Source organism: Strongylocentrotus purpuratus, unplaced genomic scaffold (genome assembly GCF_000002235.5).
Source record: "Strongylocentrotus purpuratus isolate Spur 01 unplaced genomic scaffold, Spur_5.0 spur5_contig_861, whole genome shotgun sequence".
Lineage (NCBI taxonomy): Eukaryota > Metazoa > Echinodermata > Echinoidea > Camarodonta > Strongylocentrotidae > Strongylocentrotus > Strongylocentrotus purpuratus.
Genome location: NW_022145570.1, coordinates 3,047,688 through 3,057,357, shown reverse-complemented (window position 1 = coordinate 3,057,357; position 9,670 = coordinate 3,047,688).

Below are 9,670 nucleotides of genomic sequence, written 5' to 3'. Positions count from 1 at the left end.
CTCTCAAAAATTTGAGTTTGAACGTATGAACATGATCGTTTTTAATGTTTCTTTCTCCTGTAGAATTGTTCACGTGTTTTAAAATGGTGGATATAAACAGTTTCAAACAAGAGTGTTAAACGAGTATGAAATACCATGTCATCTACCTCAACACAAAAACAAAGCAAAAAACAACAAAACAAAACAATAACGAATATTAGAATAGCAAAAGGAAAAAAATAAGAAAAACAGAAAAAGAAAAAAAAAACGTAGAATTTTATATAATCATTCCCGGATACAATTTCTTGAGAAATATCATATTGTATATTTGTTTTCTTATCGGATAAGGACTTTGATTGGATGTCGTGCTATTTTATTTCTACTCACTTCTTAATTCGTTACTAAAAAAAAAAACCCAATTGTATTATCACCGTTTGCATAATTTACTTTGTCAGCAAACACAACAATGAACTTTCAAATTGAAAAGGTATGCTAATTCTCTTTTTTTGCAAGATCGAATCCATACAATTTAATTCAAATCTCAAAATTTTATCTGGAATGATGAAAAAGGCCAGGTCGAAGATGAGACTGAAAGATGCGATCACCAATGAGGGGGAGAAAAAGAATCATGATAACAAGAATATATGGAGATCGGGGGAAAGATGTCAGAAGCTGATAAAATACAAAGTTATCTATTTTAATTGCTTTGAGTAAGATGGATCGAGGTACACACATATAATTATGAACATAATCATCTGAGATGTGAAAATAAGACAGAGACAGGGCATGAACCTAGTATGACGTAGAGAGAGAGAGAGAGAGAGAGAGAGAGGAGGGGGGGGGGGGGGGGAAGGAGTGGGAAACGGATAAGACAAGATGGAGGGACAGAGAGAAAGGCAATAGAGTAGAGGAAAATAAATGAGAAAGGAGATAAAGAAAGTGAGAGAAAATGATAAAAAGAAAGAAGAAATTGGGGGAAAAGGAGGAAAAGAGAGAAAGAGAGAGAGGGGAAAAAGAAGAAGAGGAGAGATAGGAGAGAGAGAGAGAGAGAGAGAGAGAGAAACAAAGAAAGAGAAAAGATAATAGATAGAGAGAGAGAGAGAGAGAAAAGAGAGAGAGAGAGAGAGAGGGAGACATAGAACGAGAGATAGATACAGGTGGGAACATACACCTCCATGTAAACGCTATCAGCCCACATTACGATAGGTGGTCGAGATATCTTGACGAGAAAGACAAGTTGAATCAGTGTATGATACAGCGATCCGAGTCAGCTTTCTATAGCTGCGAGGGAGTCACTAGTATACATATCATAGGCAATGTTTTCACTGTCAATACCGTCGCCAGAGCCCGCCGTTTTACACCTCCATTTTTCGATTAAATTGAAATCTGGGGGATGTTATTCTCTGATGCTCAGATATCCACATCATTGAATTACCTTCTTCTTCAATTATTAATTGTTTTCTTGACATGGTTTTTCACATGCCGCAGCAGTAAGGCCCGGCAGAGCGAGGGAAAAACGAAACGGCACAGTTTTTAGCCAGGCCAGCCTCATATAAAGTTACACGGCGGAATTATTGTGGCATACATTCAACTCGGGTTTTCTTCTTATCGCGAAATACATAATTTTGTTGATAGGAAGTACAGCAATATTATCAATGCACATAACCAGAACAGTAAAGAAAACGATCGAGGGTTAATTCAATCAAAACAATATTTGGAAAGCAAATGATTAACAAGAAACGACTACTTTTTTTGTTTAATGGGGCGGGGGGGGGGGGGGAGAATTTAGTAGGCCTATGTTTCACCAAAAATAAATAAATCATTTTATCATTTCAATTAGGATTCAACATTAAGCTCGCTTGTGTTCGGGAAAGTAACCGCTGACATCCCAATTTTACAAAATACTCTTGAATATAAAATGGCGACTTGTTGGAGACTAGTAATTTTTCACACAAATTTAGACGGTTTGTTCAGATATGGCGCGGAAAACCGCCGCAAAACAAGCCGGCTGGTTCTTCCAATACAACAATATTGAGGAGTTAGGCTGTTATAATTTTTTTCATTAAGATGGAGAAAGGAAAAAAAAAGAAAAATCGGTATCATATGGATTGTATTGTTTCTTTTATCGTGTTGTGAAACCTAGCACGATAAAGGTTTAGAAATGATCAAGTACCGTTTCTTGAAGGTATTATTTTTCATTTAATTGCTGTAAAATATGCCACATAATATACCTTTTGTTGATGAGGAAAAATCAACTCAATCATACCATTTTTTTCAACATCGAGATGATTATATGAATAGTGGATGACATTTGTACTTTTCGTAATGATATCAGAAGCTAATAAAAGGTATACATTAAAGCTTTAACTTCAAGATAACACGATATTCAATCGAAATTCAAGCAAAATCAATTAGATATCTGGGTTACATAACATTTCCAACACAGGGAAATCAGCAGCTCGCCTTAACGGCGCCCCCAAGCGGCCAAACAAACTATAGCTTCTGTTTTATCGCTAGTGACGTCACAGTCTTGCTTAAATCTAACAAAAAGTGCTTTCTATACGCGACAATTATCGTTATTATTATTACAATCATTATTTTACCTGCCTTTAAATTATCACTGTATCATTCAATAGGCAGTTTTCGAGATGTAACCAAATTTAATGCATAAGTCTTTGTGAAGTGCCTCAATACAAATTATTTCATTCACCTGATAAGAATAATAGAGTTTGAATGGACAGCATCCGAACTGCCAGGTAGGACAAACATTATGGCTTGACCTACCTAGCAACATTCTGAATATTGAAATTCTATTATTCTTATCAGGCGAACGAAATAATTTGTTTTGAGGCACTTCACAAAGACTAATGCATAAAATTTGGTTACATTACGAAAATGGCCTATTGATTGTTATAATAATTACAATCGTTATTGATAGTTACGTAACATACCACGACATTTCAACAAAAATAACAATAACATAAAATAAATTTTCAATTTTCAATTTCAATACCATTATGTTCAACATGATATAGAATGAAATATAAAAACTAATCAATTGTTCATAATCTTATTCCATTACCCCGTAATATAGTTAAAGCGAATGAAAGAACATTATAATCATGATAACAACAGCTCACAATATAGTAATACCGCTAATAATGATCATGCTCATATAGAACCACAATATAAAGATATGGACCTACAGCAAAGGCTTTTGTTTTAGTTTCCAAGGTGATTATAATTTATGTGTTTTATGTACAAGGAAAAAACAGTGTATAATAACATGAAATGTCAGTAAAATAGCTGTATTTCAACGCCATAGGCTGTCAATATAACTCTACTACAGAGTACTATGTCAAACAAGGACTTGTGACAATAATTGCTCTGGGCTTGATTGTTTTCGCCGAAACTACTGTAATGGTTTCAATTTTGTTTTAGGTTAGGTTCAGATTTGGGTATAATGTGTGAAGTTAACAAAAAGGTCGATCTAGGATAGTCAACGTGGAACAATTGCCTTCGGTGTATAATAGTCATGCTCTTTTTGTGATTTAAAAAGAAAATCAGAGATTGCTGGTCCTATCATAGTAATTACGAATGATACGAATCTACAACGAAATATAGGTGTAGTGATTCCTTCATTTGTCTCTCAAATCAAAAGCTCAATTAGGATTCGAATCGCATCTCCGCCCTAAAGTCCTTTGGCAAGACATTTGCCTCTCTCCATCCAGGTGTAGAAGGGTCCCTGTTATGTTTGGACGCTACGAAAGTATCATTAGCAGTTCGGCGATGTCTCCGTACAATGCCAATGGTAAGCGAAAAGAGTGTCATCGTGTGACGGACATGACTTGTGCGCTATTATTATCGTTCTTATGAAAAATAGAAAAACGCTCAAAAAATTTACTAGATGCAATGTCAATGCCCTATTGTTTGGCATATGGAGTTCAAATTCGGATTATTAAAACTGCCATTGTCATGTTCGTATTTCGCATGTTTCAATATATGACATACAAAGCTATTGAAATTTCCCTGATTCAATGTGATTTGTAGATAGTTGCCATGGATTTTCGAAGTATGGTTTCATTACCAAAGCTGAACTTTAACCTTCATGACCCATTGAAAATCGCGATTATTTTCTCGCTTTAGAGTATAGGTAACACTGCTACTTTTTATGTGACACCATGTACATTTGAGATACTCGACCCCTCTATGCCTACATGTGCATCTGTCTCAAAGCTTTCCATCTTTGACACGGCTGACAATACGGAAACAGGAAATCTCTAAAATAAATCTTCATTTGAATAATCGTCCATAATAAGTGCCTCATTCATGGACCAAATGGAAATTGTCTCGATCATAACACCTCTTTCTCTCTTTACCCCCCCCCCCCCCCTCCTCTCGCTTTCTCTTTCCCCTTTGTAGTTGTGTTTTCATCCCCCTTGTCGCGTTGTGGCTAGCGGTGATTAGACCGGCATCACCCGGGCTCGACTCGGCCGGGACTTAGGCGCGACTTTGGGTGGCAATCTCCCTGCCGTGTAATTCAATAACCGATTCCATTTGGGGAGATCAACGCCAGAAAGCTGGCGGGATTTTCCTCGGCTAAAAAACAGGAAAAAAATCACTAACCAAAGGAAGAAGTCTCTTCCTTGCGTTCCTGCTTACAGTGTCAACAGCTAGTTAAATCGTGATCCCCTTCGCTTTTTACGAGATGATGTTCTTCTGCGGAACTGTAACACTTGTTTTCTTCTTTGTCATCTCTATTTAGTACAACACTGGATGGAATCTGCATGGAAAGAAATGGATATATAAATATTCCTTTCATGGGATGGATTGGTCAGACAAAAAACGTCGTTTGCAAAATGGTGGCTTAGTGATTCATTCCACTTAGCTCGCATGTCCGCAAACGTTTCACGCCATGGAATTAAAGATAACTCAACACTCAAATTCCATGGATATTGTAGGGGAAAATAGGCAAAACACAAGATAGTCGTGGATTTGTTAAAGGCCATTTAGAGTAATGTCAGGGGAAAAAAGTTTGACAATATTCATCTGTTGGATAGAGATAAGTAAGAAGCTTCCTTGAATTTTTAAATGATGCAGGTTACTGACAGAATTGGGAAACAAAAGGGATTACAAAAAGAAGGATCTAGGAGCAAGGATCCAGATTACTTTAAAAAAAAAATGCTTCGTCTATTAAAGTATTACCTATGTAAGGAAAAAAGAATATCGTGCAATTAACTTGCTATTCATGAACTAAAACGATATCGCCGGAATTCGACATTTTGCTGAAAAGGAAACTTGGCGACCTATAAATTAATGTTTAGTTCGACTGTCTTGACACTCTTTAAAACGTGAATTTGTACACTTTGTTTTACCACAAAACGTTGATTAACTAAAACTTTTTTTTTTGGGGGGGGGGGGGGGGGAGGGGTGCACGTCTTACTCTTAAACTTCTTTTTCTTTCTTTTTTTCTTCAAAGATCTTACAAGATACTTTTCATGGTTAATTTTTTTGTGGATAGCACCGAAATGTATTGTCAGCTCTATAAGGATTATGATATTAACATGTATAGGCAACGAAGATAAATTGCTCCTGTCAAGTTTCAACTGAAACATTATGGAGAGAGAGAGAGAGAGAGAGAGAGAGAGAGAGAGAGAGAGAGAGAGAGATAAGGGTGAGGGAAGGGGGGAACGGGGAGGGGGGGGGGGGGAGTGTAAGGGATAAGTGGGAGAGACCAAGGACGAGCTTAATTTGTAAAGTATAATGTTCTTAAATGTTGTTCTGTTTTGCTCGAAATGTATCAAGTGTAAGTATGTCTACTTTCAAGGTTTGGATTCGATAGCCCCGGTGGAACCATCACTAAGATAATAAGCGGTCCAGAATCATTCCCTTTAATCGTTGTACCGAAAAGTTCGGACAACAAATATTAGAAAATACAATAACAAACTGTCTTGCGCTTTTATTTGTTACTTGAAAGTGGGAAACGTTATTTCAAATAGATACCATAATCGTGGTCAGATAACCAACCTCCTTTCCAAATTCCAGGGATTCGAAGTCCCTTCCCCTTTTCAACGTATTTGCTGCTACTCACTTTACAGGACAATAAAGCTTACATCGTGTAGAATGACCATCCTGAGAGAAAACACGATATTTTAATTTCTGAGAGATCAGGCGTCATTGATACTCTTGTAAGATACATCACAATACGTAGGGCTTATAAATTTTTTTTTTTTAAATGATATTTTATTTCCTTCCTCACAATTTCACATAACAAGAAATTATCAAGATAAGCAATATAAAACAAGATCTTTGATACAAGACATTTTATAAAGCCATCAAATAGAGTATTACTAGGACGCCATCATCGGCTTGAATGAAACCCAACAGACCTGTTTGGAGAATTCGTTTACACGCCTACATAATCTCACCGGTCTTCAAGATATATCGGAAACACCGTGGAGAAAATATAGGCTTACGTATATCTACCTGTGGCGTAGATACAGGAGGGGGGGGGGGGGGTAAGGGCACGTTGATGTATAAGGAATAAAACAAAAAAAAGCCCGCAACCCCCCCCCCCCCCCCCCCCCCGAAAAAAAAGGAGAGAGAGAGATGGAGAGAAAGAAAAAGAGAGGGGGGCTGACAACATTAAAAAGGTATATTACAACTCATCCTACACTCCCTCACCCGATGCTTCCCTCTCTCTCCCATGTTATCAACCTTATGTTATCGGTGACCCTCTCCCCCATAATACTAGTGCCCCATAAATGGCTACATCCATGCTTGTATGCGTTTGAAATGGCTTATGACACAAGTAAAATGACACATTTATCAGTTACGGAGAGAGGGACACATACATCGAAACAAGTGAGGCAACACAAAGTTCCTTGAAAATACCAAATCTTTATTCAGATTCATATGTACTGAGGGATACAGCGCCCCCTCGACGAAATAGTGAAAAACTAAAGAGAAGCCATGTGAGGGGAAGGAAGAAAGGGGCGTCAACATGAAACAAAAATTAAAATTTATAAGATAGACAAACTAAATTCCTCACTCATGTTATTGTCAGACATATAAATCTGACTAGGTTTAGGAATATAAATTGACACGTTTGAATTAGAAATGTTATTGGTTAATTAAAAAAAAAGTGATTGTTTGAAATAAATGATACTTTTTTAGAAGGAAGACAGATATTTAGGTAGAGAGAATGGAATATCATATGATAAAACGAAAGAGTTGAATGTCGATGTTAGTAAAGAAAATGAGAGTTGAAGCGAAAGACAGCCATGGGTAGTAAGAAAGGGAGAGAGAGAAAGAGAGAGAGAGAGTGAGACAGACATATATACAGAGAGAAAGAGAGGAACAATCTTTTCAAAACCTTATAGTTTATATATTGCATTTGAAAATGGGTTTAAAAAGGTACTTAAAATTGATAAAACTAACAATTTTTAATCGCAGTTTTAATTTCTCGAATTATCTATTTAAGGAAATATTTGATCATGCTTTTGATATTCACATTATGCTACAATTTAAGTGAATGTTTGCCCTTGTCTTTTGTTTGGTGAATTTGGGGCTCCTAACACTTTAAAGGGGCTTTAAGCCACACAGCTTGTTAGATTGCTTGCATAGTAATCGAAGCTGGCAAGGTTTATACACATTGTACCTGTATTTATTTCACATCTAATTGAATGAAGGATTTTAGTTCAGGGAATGACGGAAAAAATGTCATCACACTATTTACTACATTTTAAGCAGAGCATCTAAAACACGGATGGCCAACCTTTTAAAGCTCGCGGGCCACAGCTAACGATTGGCATAACTTGGCGGGCCGTAGCTAGTCTCCCCCCTCCCCACACACACACTCATGCAATACGTGTACACACCTGAAATTCTGCAAAAACAAACAAGCAAACAACAAGATCAGTGAGAAAAACAAATCAGGCTTATATTTAGTGTGATTTCTGTGGCTTGCACTTTTCTATTATGTTGTTAACCTCCATTACATACTCTGGTGAAAATGAGGTAAAGTGGTCCACCTTTCTCTTCTATGAAGAAATACTTTAGAGACCAATCTGATTTAAAGTTTCTGCCTTCATCAGAAACTCTCCTTTTCTTCGCAGGTCTCGAGGTCGTTGCCATGTTGGTTGTTATTTCAATCAAAATCAAGGACACAGCAGAAAGAATATCCTAAATGTATTACTTGTACACTGTACATATAATTGAACGCGGTGTAGAGGGAAGGGGACTGACTATAAAGTTTACGATTAAGATTCATGAGAAAATTGTACGGCGGGAGAAAAGAGTTGTAAGTTTGAAAACAAGTATGGCATTTCAAACATTATTTCTCGATTCACAACAGTTGTTACTGCGTGCGGAAATTACAAAATGAAATTTAAACGGCGAGTGATCTTAATGCGGGTATTAATGTCATTAATATAATATAATGAGAGGGAATTTGAGGAGTCAGTGTATCACAACAGTTGCGTGCGGAAATTAATAACTGAAATTAACACGGCGAGTGATATTAATGCGGGTATTAATGTCGTTAATATAATGTAATGAGAGGGAATTTGAGGAGTCAGTGTATCACCAAGTAACGAGTCAATGCGTTGTGAAAGATGAAATAAAATTATGGAAATATTAGAGATAGCTGCGTGTAAATGTTTTACCCTACTTCATCGCTGCTATATGTGGCTGCATTTCATTTATGAAGTATTTTTTCACTGCTCCGCGGGCCGCACCAGAAGAGCTCGCGGGCCGCATGCGGCCCGCGGGCCGCGGGTTGGCCACCCGTGATCTAAAACAAACAAACGAATGAGGTGAAACTATAAATACGATAGCAGAATAATAGTTAAAGCCTGAGAATCGATACAAGAGTGGACTAAAATAAAGATTGAAAGAAATTCTATAAATTATGACAAGATCAGACAAGAAAGAAGAATTCAAGAAGGAGGACAACAAGAGGTAATGGAAAACAGAGAAGAAATAATGCAACGAGGAGAGGACTAATTCAAGTACCACGAATAAAGAAAAACAGTTTCATCATGCAAATCACCAAACTGTTCATAGTATAGGCCTATTTAAATATACAGAAGACTTTAAAAACTTAATTGAGTAAGCATAGGAAATAGCATCTTGCATTCAAACATCTTTCGCCGTAAATATTCCACCAAGACTGCAGCATGACTGGCTCCTGTCGCTAATTAACTCCATCACTTTGTTCTCACTATTCAGCGACCAGACTGTACCACAGCACTGCGCCTGAATTTCTGGCCGAAGTGATCGGGACCAGACGTCTGGACTATCTGGTGGAGTTGATGCAACCCTTTCGCCACTTGAAGCGAGAGACTCTCATCTCGGGCTCCTTTGTTGATTAAAAACAGTTATATATTTTTTACCTCGCCCAAAACATCTTGACTTTTGAGTCATGCGACCATTATACTGGTATGCGAACACTCAATTACCAGCGATTATCTGCCATAAAACGGTTCGTTTTGATTCGCGATCCTTTTATTTTCTATTGTTGACGTTAAAGCACTGTGGCGGATCGCAGACGTGAGCAATTGTTGACCTGTTTGCAGGCGACACCGAACAGTGGACCACCGTGTAAGACGGTGATTATACCTCGCCCCCGATACGCACCAACGATTGCCTGGTAAACAACGTAATTTTACAAAATCAATATCAAGTAGTC